General features: G+C 40.7%; 1 long non-coding RNA gene across 1 annotated transcript; it reads left to right on the top strand.

Annotated features, from left to right (window-relative positions):
* The first annotated feature begins 897 nt into the window (after positions 1-897).
* Positions 898-13,197, top strand: LOC116586330. Its single transcript, XR_004283984.1, has 3 exons — positions 898-993; positions 4,011-4,074; positions 13,131-13,197. It is a non-coding gene; the product is annotated as an uncharacterized LOC116586330 (long non-coding RNA).
* The last annotated feature ends 1,946 nt before the right edge of the window (positions 13,198-15,143 follow it).

Below are 15,143 nucleotides of genomic sequence, written 5' to 3'. Positions count from 1 at the left end.
GCACTGATTTTAATCAAGATTTAATCAGGGAACAGAAGAAACAAGCTACTCCAACAGCTCTCTTTTTAAAATATCCAAAGTATCATCCTGCTCGATGCATAGGCACATGCCCTTGTTCATGCCGTTGCTCCAGACCCTTGAAAAAGCACATTGCATATTTTTGAAGCTACTTTTGTATTTAACATACATCACAAAATAGCACAGTGAAATCAGGAGGACACGTGGTCATTCATTTTTACTGATGAAAACAATATAATGCTTACCTCAAGTTTTGGAAGAATGTATTTTTGGAAATAGTCATGAACACCACACGCACCCCTGCTGACTTGGACAAAACTTTACCATCCTGTGGAACTGAGGAGTAGTAATCAGGACTCAATGGAAGAAAATTAGCTAATGAGTTATAGATACTTTTATAAATTTTTCCTCTTCTTTTACTTTCAGGTTAGGCATCAGTGGAATTTTGAATTTCACTCTGTGGTCATTTGTACAAAGTAAAAATAGGACTTACTGGTAGCTCTGGAAAGATTTTCCAGATCCTCAGGAAAAAAAGTATTTGACGACAAATCTTGGCCTGGCCACCCTGGATGTGAGATGGTAACCGTGGAAAGATTAGACTCATTCTGACAAATGATATGTGTCCAATAGCTATTTTTAGAACTGGTAAAATAGTGTATATATGGGGAGGGGTGCAGAATCTAGCTGATGCCTACAGCAAAAAGAGGCTGCCTTTGCTCTGAAAATAATCAAGTGATATTAAAGTTGGGTGAGGGTGGGGAGGAAAGAATCATAGTGAGGAAAGAGCACAAATGACCAGGAATGTCCCCTCTTTTCTAAAGACCCACAGGAGCAGTAATGGCTGTGACTCTGGGCCATCTAAATAAGGCTCCTTGTTGCTTTGGCACTTGGCTCTGATGCAAAAAACAAGAACAACAACAAAACAAAACAGGAATGAATGAGCCAATGAACTGGTGTGGCACAGAATTTGAGGAGGTTTGTTCAAATGTCTGATGGGGGGCACCTGGGTGGCTCAGTGGTTTAAGCCTCTGCCTTTGGCACAGGTCATAATCTCGGGGTCCTGGGATCGAGCACTGCATGGGGCTCTCTGCTCTGCGGGGAGCCTGCTTCTCTCTCTCTCTGCCTGCTTCTCTGCCTACTTGTGGTCTCTCTCTCTCTCTCTCTGTCAAATAAATAAATAAAATCTTAAAAAAAAACAAAAACTAAAACAAACAAATGTCTGATAGGAAAAATGTATGTCCGTAAGCCCACCACTTATACAATGAGAAGGAAAGTCTTCCTGCAGAAAGATCTTGGAGATACACTAGAATGGGAGGAGGGGAGGTTAGATTGGTAGGATTTTGTCAAAACAGTCAGAGAATGCATAAGTGACAACTTCTGCATTTGAACCTCACCTTAAACTTCCAGTGATCTGTTTGATTAAGTCCAAATGATGTATTATCCCCTCAGTGGTATTTTTTCCATCCCCTTCTGTATTATTTCCTAGGGCTACTGTAACAGAGTACCACAAACTGTGTAGCTTAACACAACAGAAATTTATAGTTTCACAGTTCTGGAGTCTCAAGGTCCAAAATCAAGGTATCAGGAATTTCATGGTCCCTCTGAAACTTGTAGGAGAGACTCCTTCTGGGCCTCTTCTAGCTTCTGCACTTGCCAGCAATCCTTGGCATCCCCTGCCTTGAAGATGCATTATTTCAGTCTGTGCCTCCATCATCACATGGCCATCTTGTCTAGTATGTCTTTATACCATCTCCCCTCTATGCATTCTTATGCCCATAGTTCCCTCTCCTTATAAGGAAGCAGGCACCTTGGAGTAGGGGCCCACCCTGCTCCAGCAAGACTTCACCTTAACTAATTATATCTGTAGTAACCCTATTTACAAATAAGGTTATCTTCCTGGGTGCCTAAGAGGCTCAGTGGGTTAAAGCCTCTGCCTTTGGCTCAGGTCATGATCTCAGGGTCTTGGGATGGAGCCCCGCACCAGGCTTTCTTCTCAGCAGGGAGCCTGCTTCCCCATCCTCTCTCTCTGCCTGCCTCTCTGCCTACTTGTGATCTCTGTCAAATAAAAAAATAAAATCTTTTTTAAAAAAATAAGGTTATCTTCTGAGATATGAGTAGTCAGGACTTCAGCATCTTTCTGAGGACAGAATTCAATGCATAACACCTTTTCTCAGAAATAGTATCAAGAAAAATATGCAAGAAAATTAGCTAATAATTACAAAAATCAGTTATGGGAAATCTTGATCACTTTAGGCCATCTGGACTCCTTCAGTTTGTTGGAGTACAAGTCAATGGAGTCATATTTATTAAAGTTCAATTTACCTTCATACCAGGGAGGATACACACAGGATGAAGATAATGATCATGATGATGATGGTGGTGGTGATGACAGCTAACACTTACTGAGTATTTATTATGAGCAAGGTGGTATTCTAAGTACTGTACATGTATTATTAAGTTCTTATAACTAGCTCGTGAGGAAGGTTCCTATTATTGTTCTTATTTTACAGATGAGGAAACTGAGGCACAGAGAGGTTAATTTAGTTGGTTTGGAGCAAGGCAGCCAGTAGAATTACCACTGTATCCCCATAAGGCTAGCTTCACTTTCTACCCTAAAGGCCTCAGTGTGGTCAATAAAACTTGGACCTGCCTGATTTAGAGAACACCTTTCCTACACCTAGTCCCCAAAAGTGAATTCAGGAAGGAACCGCCTACATGGTATTGTGTATCTTTAAATCAGCACCCGTTTCCCCTCCTATGTGAAAAGAATGTGTGTGTACCTGCCCACATGGATCTCTCTTGGGGGAGTACAGCCACTGTCTTGATTTCCTTGTGTTGAATCCTGAATGCCATGTTATCTTCAGTACTTTTACCTTATTTTTATGCCTGTAGCATGGATCTGCTTAGTACTAAGTATTTGGGATATTTTTAGACATAGGAATATGAATTCTTTCCCCAATATAAAAAAAAAATTCTGGGTCATCAGTGTATGAACAATAAGCAAAAAAAAATTTTATCATGCTTATTTACCTAGATCGGGGAGAGCCAGGGTGATTGATAACAATTAAGACATCAGTATTCTCATTCTCTTGGGATTTCTTGGATGAATTACAAGAGCATACAGATTTGACTTGTTTGTCCATCCATGTATTTAATTAGTTCCACCAGACAACAACAAAACAAATCCTTTGTTGTATGCCCATCAGATCTTCTATGTCCTAGGGTGACTGGATGTAAACACAGGGCCCTCAAAAATACAAAATTTGCAAAAGACGTGAATGCACTTGTCTCATCATCAGAGCCTGAGCATTAGGGACAGAAGTCTATTGTGTAATGTAGATATTTTCCCATAAAGCATAAAAGTTTAACACATTGTGGGAATTCCATAATTATGAAACAATAAACAAGTTAATCAAACAAGTAGAAAGCTTAACATAGAAGCAATCCCATACCTTAGGCAAAATTACAGAGTTTAGTGCCACTCTCCATGTCTTTAGACATACCATCCTGGAGAGAAAAGAAAAACTGTCTTAAGAGAAAAACACATCCTTCATATGCATTTGCCTTCCCTGCCCACTATCTGAGGACTTACTGATAGAATTCCTGATTTTATCTTCACGAGATCCTGCATAACATTGCCTTTCATGAAGGAACAGAGTTTGCAGCAAAGTATGTGTGTCAGTGGAAAGGGTACATCACTACAGGTTCTATTGGTCCTACCATAAGGCAACTCACCCAGAAGCAGCAGATCTGATAGAATATTGGAATGCCCTATTAAAGAGTCAGATGTGCCAGAAGTTCAGAGAAAAACCCTCTAGGTTGGGGAGCTCTTTCCGATGTACTGAGCCAACTATGAGTGATCTATGGTTTTGGACCCCAATAATTAAAAATGATGGATCTAAGTGATGAAGGGATGGAAGTAGAATTGGTGCTTGTCCTCATTGTTCCCAATAACTCACTTCATATTTGTGCTTCCCATTCCTACAACTTAGGTTCTGCTGGACTAGAAATCCTGGTTCCCAGTGGGACTACCCTTCTACCAAGGAACATGGTAAGGTAAGGCATCAACAGAACCTGCACTCACACCTGCCACCTAGTCATGTAGGGCTCTTCATGCCTATGGCCCAGTAGTCAAAGGAACGGCTTCCTTCACTGTTGGGAGAAATATTTCTTAATTATTATGAGATGCTAGGGTTGCTGTTACATAATGGGGGCAGAGAGGATACGCCTAAAACTCAGGAATCTAAGGTGGCAAAAAAGTGATGGCCAAAGTTGGAGGAAATCTAGAATGGGTGTTAGAGGAGGGTGATAATAAATACCAGTTACAGCCTGGGGACCAGCTGCAGCTATAGTTCTGTACTTGTTCTGCTGACTTTCTTATATTGTTTTAATGAGATTGTGGCTGGCCATGACCTTGAAGAGATCATGCCACATAATGGAAGAATGGGCTTAATGTGGGGCTCAAGTTGATCAGAGAGGGAAATACAGCAGTCAGTGTGTCTAAGCTTCCTTTCAAGTGGTGTCTTGAAGAACTGATGATCCACAGAACATACTTTTGGCAGTGCTATTTTTGTTTGCATTTTAGATGATTTTTTGTTGTTGATTACAAGGGATATCTCTAATGATCAAACTGTCTCTTTGTTATGCGGAAGATAAGACACTTTTACTTCTATCCTATGAAAACCCCCACTGCAAAAAAAGCAAATAGAAGAATTTTGAAGGTAGCAAAAATTTACTGACAAAATTGTTGTCCCACTGTGGTTACTCGGGATACCTGAATAACTGCTTTAATATATCTAGAAACCATACTGCTTGGAGCCATCTTGGTGTCCACATTTTGAAAGCAAACTTTCTCTAGCCTAGTAGAATATCACTTTAGAGCTTCATGTTTTTCTTGGAATGTGTTGCTGTATTTATACTCATTACAGGGATTACTCTAAAGTGATGGGGTCACTTAGCGGAAAAGCCAACCTTACTCTAGTGCATTCTAACATTTGAAGAGATCAGCATGACCTTAAGGGATTGCAATGTCTGTCTTTCAGTTAAGACTTCTGTGTCTCAGGGGCACCTGGGTGGCTCAGTGGGTTAAGCCTCTGCCTTCGGCTCAGGTCATGATCCCAGGGTCCTGGGATCAAGCCCGGCATTGGGCTCCGCTCAGCGGCGAGCCTGCTTCCTCCTCTCTCTCTGCCTGCCTCTCTGCCCACTTGTGATCTCTGTCAAATAAATAAATAAAATCTTAAAAAAAAAAAAAAAGACTTCTGTGTCTCAGAATAATTGTGTTTATAAATACAAGTTTGCCTGATAAGAGCAGGTTGAAAAGATATGTGCATTTGTTAAAGCATAATCCAAAGACTCACCTCTGAGAAAAGGGAAAAAAGAAAAAGAATAATTCTCTCTCTCTCTCTCTCATAACTTTAAGTAACTCCATAGCAACTGGAGGTATGAATGTCACTAGTCTTCATATTTCTCTGATTCCAAGCTTAGTAGCCTTGGTAATTGTGAATTGTTTTCAGAACATTACTTCTTCATTTGGCTTTTCTGGCATCAGACTGCAGGACATGTATGCATAAATATATTAATCTATCTGTGTCATTTTTTAAAGTTTTGCTTTCTTCCTGGATGTTAACTCCCTAATTTTTTCCAACTCCTTGCTCATAATAAATTCCAGAGGAATGCAATATATTACCTCTTCCATACATCTTAGAACTCACGGCTTCACATCTGTCATTTGGAGATAATCAGGATTCTTTCACTACAAAAATGACTAAACCATGTGTCCTGAAAGAAGTAAATGATGGATTTCTTCTTAAAATACAGAGAGAAAAATATTGACAACACTTCATCTAAGACAGGGTCAGGAAAATAACATTAATGGAATCTCTGCATACAAATAAGATATGGCCCATCCTACCTAATTTGCTCTAATTTCAGTAATATTCTTTTTTTTTAATTTTATTTATTTATTTGACAGAGAGAGATCTCAAGTAGATGGAGAGGCAGGCAGAGAGAGAGAGATAGAGGGAAGCAGGCACCCTGCTGAGCAGAGAGCCTGATGCGGGACTCGATCCCAGGACCCTGAGATCATGACCTGAGCCGAAGGCAGCGGCTTAACCCACTGAGCCACCCAGGCGCCCTTTAGTAATATTCTTAAAACCACTGTTATGTTGACCCATTGCTTGGTCTCATTTCATTTTACCAAGCCGTTAATAGTAATGATGAGGAGGATAATAGCTTGAGTTTATTGAGTGCTCACCATGCATCCGATGTGGGACCTGGGGCTTTGCAAACATCCCTCCAGTCCTTCACTGCTCCCCATCTGTATACCTTCTCCCCGGTCCAGGCCACCATCACCCAGAGCTGGGCCTTCTAGAGTGGCCTCCTAATTTGCTTCCTTACTTTCACCCTTCAATCTTTACAGTTTATTCTCCATGTAGCAGCTGGAGTCTACAAAATATTTTAGAACACAGCACTCCCCTGCTTAAAACGCTTCCAGAAGGCTCCCACTGTACTTAAAATCCACTCCAAGTTCCTTACAGTGACTTTCAAAGCCAAGCCTGTTGACCTCTGGGATCCCATCAGCCACTGGCATTCTGCAGATGCATTAAGCCCATGCCTGCCTGGGGACTGTGGCACTTGCTACTCTCTCTGCTTTGATCTTCAGACCCTAAATGTCACTGCCGTGGAGGGGAATTCCATGTGGCTCAGTCTCAACTAGCCACCCCGTCACTCTCTGTCCTTCAATTTGAATTCTTTGCGTCACATTCATCACTGACTAATATCTTATTGTCCTATTTGTTCATCCTCTGACTCCTTCCCCTGGAATGTTTGCTCCTTGTTGGTTCCATTCACCACTAGAACACTACCTGGTACATAGTAGGCCCTCCAGAATGAATGATGAATGAATGAACAACCATGTAAGCTAAGAACATTATACTGAGAGAAACATTATATTCAGATATGAGGAAACCAAACCTTTGGAAGGGAAGGCAAGTTTTTGAAGCATCAAGATTCTATGGGTGTGGTGCATAAACAATGAATTTTGGAACACTGAAAAGAATAAAATTTTTTTTAAAAAGATTCTATGTGGTAAAATAAGAATCTTGATTCCCAATTTTGAGTATGGAAGTTATGAGAAGATGGGGAGGTAGGGCAGGACAGGTAAGCAGGCCCTTGACCTCTACTATAAAACTAAGAAAGCTGATTTACATCCACCAGACCTCTGTTTGTCAAGGAGAACAGGCACAGAGATGGCACTGCTCCACAGAGGAAAATAAAATATTCCAACAGTGGCATCTTCACTGTTTTTTACCTGGTGACAATATCAAAAGGGATCCCCCCGAGCCCATTTTAAGGAAGGCTCTGGAGCAATTATTCTTATCCTTTTCTGGGTCATAGAATCTGAGACTCTGATAAAAATTAAGTGTCTTTTCTCTAGGGAAAAGGGGACATTTTATGTACAATCTCAGAAGGTCTTAAACCTAAAGTATTGTTCTGACGCAGAGGACCCATTTGCTTTTTGTTTTTTGTTGTTGTTGCTGTTGTTGTTTTTTCTCAGTAGCATTAAAAGGAGTTTATTTGCCACCTCTCTTCTGGGCAGGGCAAACAGATGTCCTCCCCTCCCTGGAGAAGCGATTGAGTGATGGTAATATCCTGAGCCCGAGCCTTTCTTAACCTTAAAGAAGAGGAAGGCAGCTCTCAGCTTCTAAGAATTTGGGCTCAGGTTTAATGGACCACCCCAGCCCCTGACCAATGAGTTCTCCATTCTTTCATTCAGCAAATATTTGTGAGCACCTCCTCTGTGATAGGCATTACACTGGGCTCAGAGGATCATGGAATCCACAGACCCAGAGGGAAGGCAGAGACAGTCCAGAGCCCACAGAAACACCTCTCCTCCTCCCGCTGCAGTAGTTGATAAGTAAGCATCATTTATTCAGGAGTGAATCAGCAGAAATCCAGTAGTTGATAAGTAAGCATCATTTATTCAGCAGTGAATCAGCAGAAATCCAAATCATCAGACTTGGTCTGGCCAAAGGTTTCTGGGTAAGGTCCATAAAACACATTTTCAAATCCACTTTTTAGGTCTTGTTATATGATGCACATGATTTACTTGAATCATACAGACCATCTGGAACCTGTACGCTGTCGGACTCAAGCCGACTTCTGAAGGAATAGGAAGAAAGCTTGACGACACTGCCTGGAACATTCTGATCTTACCTATTTTTGAGCTGCAGAAGTTACTTTTTACTAAAAGCTGAGAGATACCTGAGGTTTGGGGAGAGGAGAATCCTTCTCTTAGCTAAAAGCCTTTTATACTAAATATTTAGAGAATAAATGTATAAACAGTTTATACTGTTCAGTCACATTCCCGCTGTTTAGTTTCCATAAATACGAAAAGGGAAACACTAAGGGATTAAGTGCTCTAAAGACAGGTAGGGTAGGCCCCTAAATCAAAGTTTGGGAGAATAGAGAAGCCACCTGAAAGACAGAGAGGAGGTAGCCATATTTTTGTAGGAATTGGTAGTGATACAGATTATACCCAGACAAATGGAAGAGCATATCCAAAGGCACGGAGTCCAGAAAATACTCAAAGTTTGGAACTTTGCCTCTGCCTTGGTGGACTGGTCTTTCATCTAGACAATAACACATGGTTAGTTTCTAAATTTTAAAAAAATTAATCTGCTATCTAATAGATACTTCTTTTATCTTCCCTTAATCTGCAACATAAATAAATGGTATAAATTCTCATTAGGGTATAACCTCAAAATGTCTCCCTGTTATAATCCTGGAGATGAAAAATAAACATTTCTCATACTAAAAGATTTTTTAAAAAATGCTTTGAAGGTGGTTGAGTTACCCTGACCATCTAATAGTCTGAATTCCGGGTGTTGATGTTCAAGAGCTTAATGCTTAGTCATTAAGAGGTTATATCAATTCTGGCCCAGTCACCATTTTAAAATACTAGTCTAGTGGAGTTTGCAGCACATTCAAATTGCTACACATTCCAGACAGTTCTAATCCTTAAATAACCCTGTGAGGAGGTCAGTTCATGTATTCTTTGTAATAGTAGTTGCTAGCAGTGACTAAATACACTTCTCCAGCTGGAAATCTTGTTACATATGTATCTCATTTAATTCTCACAGTAACCCCAGGCCAGAGGGAATCTTTTTCCCTGTGGTGCAAATAAGAAAGCTGAAGCCCAAAGACATTAAGTAATTGATCCAAGGTCACACAACTGAACAGTGTCAGAATCTGACATCTGACCTCATTCTTACTGTTCATTCTAGAAAAGTTCCAGTCATGTGTTCTTATCACATGTTTACATTGGTGTGAGTCTGTCTTCTGTATCAGCTAAAAAACGAGTTTCTGAACATTGAGTATTATAAGATGTTCCTTTTATTGGAATTAACCCATAAGAAAAGAGAAAAAAATGTTATAAATTCAAAAGTAAATTATGAGACTACTAGGCTTCAGTGATCGTTGTAGTTTCTTAAGGGCCTCAGGGAGTCCGTGAAATATTCTGAAAGAAAATCACTCTGTTCCTTTTAAGAAGTAAGACTGTGTTAGAAAGGTTCACTTGTGAAGATTGCTGGGATCCAGGTTCAAAGAAGAAACCCATTCCTTTGGATCCTGGGGGTGGATAATAGGGAAGAAACATTGACCTTGGACCACCTTGACTGAACCTACTCTGCCACCCCCACCACCCCCACTGAGGCTCTTACCATCTGTGCTAAGCCCATTTTCCCCTCATCGTCCTGGTCCAGAGCTCCAGTGAGGCTGCTCAGGGGCATTTGGCTGCGGTGCTCTGTTACCTCGTTGACTGTTTTCTTTCCAAATCCCCTCCATCCTAAAAGGATTCAGCTCACAAATCACCTCTCCAATAAAGAGTGCCTTATGGCCTCAGCCAGGATGACTGCTCCCTCCTCTGAACTCCTGGGGTACTTATGGTTTGTGAGGATGATTGGGATCTTTACTTACTGTATTGAGTTTAAGTCATGTAATTAGTCCTCTGTGAAACTATAAGGACTTTGAAGGCAGGATCCATGTATTTACTCATTTGTACCCATAGCTTGTTACCTGATACAGTGTGGGTCATATCACAATTTCTCAGTAAGTACTCCTTGATCTAACTGGATGTTTGTTTGACTTAATGCCTTCCTCAGATCCTAATAAGCTTCTTGAAGCTAAGAATGGGTTTCACTTATGCTTGGTAATACCTTACACTAGAGCGACTCAGTGAATATCGAACCAAATTAGATCATAAATTTATAGTGGAAGTTCAACCTATAATCATTCTTCTTATGATAAGGATTTCCATTTTAAATAAAAAATTATTTCCTTTGGATAACAGTAGCAATAACAATGTATATACACACTGCAAAACAAATGAAAAGAATTGTACCAAAATAAATAATAGTTCTCTTTGATGGCAGGATTATAAGTAATTATTTTTGTTTGTTTTTCTATATTTTTATGTTAAGTGTACCTCTTAAATTTCCTGCAATGAAGAGGCTTACTTAGGTAATTAGAATGAATTATGTTAAAAAGTTGAAAATTTTGAGTCAGCTGTTTGACATCAAAAACTTAAAAAGAGGGGCGCCGGAGGGGCTCAGTTTGTTGAGCATCCCACTCTAGATCTTGGCTCAGGTCTTGATCTCACAGTCAGGAGTTTGAGCCCCATGCTGGACTCCACACTGGGCGTGGAGCCTACTTAAAAAACAAACAAACAAAAACTTTAAAAGATTCCATTCCCCTCCAGATGTCATTGTCTTTTTATTTGGAGAAGTTCAACTTCACAGGGCTCTTTATTTTGTTCACTACTAATGACACACAACAGTTTTCTCTGGAGTACTTTACACATCCCTTTATTGTCCTTTCTCCTTGGTGACTAGTGCCCAGCACCTCTGAATTCCTTCAAATTTTACTGTGCTTGAAAAAGGAAAGTCAAGTGAATCAAATGTGTCACTTTCAAATTGGACAATTTTGCAAATAGATTACCGATGCAGAGCTGAATATATCAAACACATCAAATGACACTTTTGTCCAAGGCTGCGGGCTTTCCAAGTTGATGAATGCAGCAACTAAAGTTGACACTAAAATGAGTGGGATAATTTTAAAAGCAAAACAAAGATTAAAATAAGAGAAGTGGGCATCCAGAAAATATCAAGAACAAATAAGTTTGCAGTATTTGTTATTGTCATGGCAAGTTTGCTGTCATTCTTGTGGTGGTTACTATTTATCATTAACAATGATGAATAACATTATTTAACTTTTCTTGCAAAGTGCTCTTCTATCTGTTTTGCTAAGTGTAATTTCTATTATCAGAGGAGAAAAGTCAGGGCTAATGTATGTCAGCACAGGCTGGAAAGTACTCTTCTCACATGCCCTGCATTTGTAACTTAAATGTCCTGCTTTACCAATGAAGGTCTGAAATAAGGTCATATATCTTTTCATGTCTTAACTGTTGTGACTCCAAGCCCTCAAATGCCACAGTGAAAGGAAGGCAGAACTTTCTGCAGGTTATCCCCAATCCAAGTAACAGTAACCACTGGGATTCTTTAGACCTCTTGTGTGTTTTACAAATCATTGCTAGCAGTTACTTGTGCTTTTCCCCACTCTGCCTGGCCAACCTTTCATGTGTCCTGTGTCATCACAGAATGTACCACCCCACACTGCACACACTGGACATCCTTGATCCAAATATGTTCTCTCTGACTGTGTTAAAGGCACAAGTAAAATCAACCAGTGCTGCTGGCCAAAGATAGAGTAAAAGTTTGGTATATATAGAAGTGAAGGCTCAGGAAGATTTAGTCTTCCATTGCTTTTTTCACTTCTAAAGCTCACAAATCCCAAAGCCAACTTCAGAGTACCTGCCCACTCTCAGGTGACTTCAGTGTAATGGTGGGATTGACTCCTCTTGTACTCTTCCTTCTACCATCTTTGATGGGAATCTCCAGACCACTGCACCACAGTCAGAGGCAACTAATCCTCTGATTTAGATAGTAAAAATGGCCCTTTTCTACCCCCAAAGTCAAGGCCCATTCTTCTTTTACCAGCAAGACTGATGGTTGAAATAGCAAAGGCCATTTAAGGGAATCATTCACACCCACTCACAGGTTGAAGCCCCACCTCCATGGCTCGGATTGGACTATCTCAATACAGACAGTACATTTCCCAAAAGTCTGGGTTGTTCATTCCTAATTAACTCTGTGACAGACATAATGCTACATAGTCCCCAGGTTCTACTTCATTCTCCTCTTTCTGGGCAAGCAAGATGATAACATTTCCCAGACCCCCTTGCAGTTGGGCTAGGATCATTTCCCTAGTCGGACTAGTGGACTCTTAAGTGTGGTTTTCTTGACTGAGATAATGCAAAGTGCTTGTACAACCTTCCATCTCTCTTTTCCTCTGTCACAGTGGCTCTAGAAATAAAATTTTCCAAATATAAATGGCCTGGTTGCTTGAGTCACTTCCTGTAAGGGAGCCACCCAAGAAAGCTAAAGTTATCTTGGAGAGGTGGCTGAAGATTTACTAAGTCCTACTATTTCCTAGTCCATGTGCTGGGCTCAGAAACACGTGGTGAGATGATAGACATTTTTTCTGTCCTCATGATCTTAAGAGTTATTTCATGCTGAAAAGGTTAGGAATTCATCTGACGAGCAACCATAGAGTTTAAAGGATTTTAGGCAAGCCTGTGCTGTGATCCAGTGCTCTTCTTAGAATGATCTCTGTAGGAGAATGGGGAGAAAAGTATTTGAGGAGAAGACTAGAGTCAGTCATCCAGGGAAGAATAGGATGGCCTAACCTAGGGTGGGGACAGCAAAAATAAGTGGAAATTGGAGGTGCACTGGGCACAGAGAGAAATGGTTGCACATGAGAGGTGTAAGTGGCATGCACATGAAAATTGCAATTCCTATTAAATATTTCTTAAGAAGACTGCACTATAGAAATTTGTACTTTTTTTTTTTCAGTGTACAAATAATGTTTCAAAATAACCAAAAAAGCAACAGCCTGAGCTCCACCTGGGCACTGCAGCGCTCTCAGCAGCACGAGGCTTCGGGTAAGGACTGCGGTCTCTGTCCAGAATCATCTGCGAGTCACTTCCTTCTTCGCAGCTTAGAGAAATCCCTGTCTCTGATCCAGAAGAACCTCAAAACTCAGAATGGAGGGAAGAACTTCATGGGGGACTATCGAGAAAAAAAAATTTGTCTCCAATTCTTAGGCTCCTCTCCCTTGGAAATACGCTGTGTCTTTAGATTTCCCAACCAATGGAGAGAGAGGAATGTTGGGGATAAATAGTTGCCCTCTGATGCGAGTCCAACATTTCATTTTCATTTTCTAAATCTTCCTCAGAATTTAAGAGTTGATGCCAGTGTGATTTGATAAACTGGAACACATGTTGATTAGCTATTGGAGGTAAAGGAGGATTTGAGATCATAAATAATATAATCAGTACTGGCACCATTGAATGAGAAAGAGAAAGCCATTTAGGAATAGTGTGGTGACCCTTGTTAAATAAACCATGAAAATGTCATAGGTTTCTTCGCATGGAAATATCAGGGGTTAAGATTTTAAAGCGAAAAAGGTCAAAGTCATGCTAACAAGAAAAGTATGCTGTCTTCATATAAGACTAAACAACATGAACATCAAAAGCATCGATGCTAGATTTGGCAGGTTGGGCAGGATTCTTAGGAAAACTAGTAAGGAAGCTCTTGCTCGTGGGAAAACTAAACCGGAAGCCCAGTAACCTCCATTGGTGGGACAGAGACCAATTGCTCACCTCTGTGCAGTGACCAAATGGAGAAGACATGCCATGGTCATCCATCCAAAGCGTGAGGCTCTCGAGTGTGTGAGGCATAAAAGATGCTGAGTGGACTGAACATTCTCTTCTAATGTGCAAAAGGAATGCTCCAAGAAGTCCTGGAAGCACTGGACTAGGATATTCAAAGAGAGGGAATGCGAGGAAGAGAGCGCTGGGGAGAAAGTGTCCAGAGAGGTAAGTCTGTCGGTCCTCCCATTTCATGGGACAGAAGGACAGATTGTTAGCTCCTCTCCTCCTCCCATAATGTGCTGGTGTTTGAGACCCTTATGGCCCTTCCAAAAAGCAGATTTTATACCTCCATTGTAGTGTGAGTTATGTTGCTCTGGAAATCCCTGGCAGAGGCTTGGAGGAAACAGGGCTGGAGGGCACTCCAACTTGGTCCAGACCCTCTTTGGCTTCATGGCTCCTGTCTCTCAGCTCCAAGAGGCAGTAGGTGCCATCAATCCCATCGAGGAAAATCATTGACTGAGGTAATAGAGCCATAGTTGAGGCCCCACTTCAAATTTGTCCACAGAAGAATATAAATTGTTTTCTTTTTAAATACAATGCTAATTAATAAAGAACCTATAATAAAGAACCTATAAGGTTATTTTTTTGACTTCATACAAAACTCAGTACCTCTCAACTAATTGACAAATGGCAAAAGAGAGCAACAGAAAAAAAATGAGAAAAAGAAATCCACAGGGATACCAGAGTGGGCATTTGGTGTGGCTGTCACAGACCCTTCTCAGAGAAATGGGGCTCCTAAGAAGGCAGACTGCTCTCCAAGCCTGGCAAATGGTGAGGGAGAGCCATTGAAAAAAAAAGAGAAAGTAAAATTCACACAAAGTCTTCACGCTGTTCCCTCGCATAGAAAATGGCACAAAGATGAAAACAGAGGAGGCGCACAGCAAAGCCTCGTAACCTACAGCCCTGCTAAGTAGAAAATGCAGAGACTCACCACAGGGCAACTCCATAAAGCCACTCTGGATGCCATTTTGCTAATTGTGTTTGCTATGACACCAAGCACTGCTTAGCTGGGTTCCCAGAGTGTCTCTGTAATGTCAATCACTTGCCAGGAGCGAAAGTGATTTTTACTTGATATCCATACAAAGCAGAAGCAAATGAATTACCATAATGAGAAGCAACATAATGATGTGGAGATGTACAAACTGCCATTGTGTTTAATAACAACAAAGCTTTCCCTTTTGAATTAAATTTGCGGGAAGATTCTTATTGAAGCATCAGTGTACTGAAACCAAGTTGTTAAAAAAACAAAAACAAAAACACTGCTCCAAAGTATTTCAGGCCTATGATGACTGGAAAG

Source organism: Mustela erminea, chromosome 3 (assembly GCF_009829155.1).
Source record: "Mustela erminea isolate mMusErm1 chromosome 3, mMusErm1.Pri, whole genome shotgun sequence".
NCBI classification, from domain to species: Eukaryota; Metazoa; Chordata; class Mammalia; order Carnivora; family Mustelidae; genus Mustela; species Mustela erminea.
The sequence above is the reverse complement of the archived record's forward strand: the minus strand, read 5'-3'. Positions and strand labels throughout refer to the sequence as shown.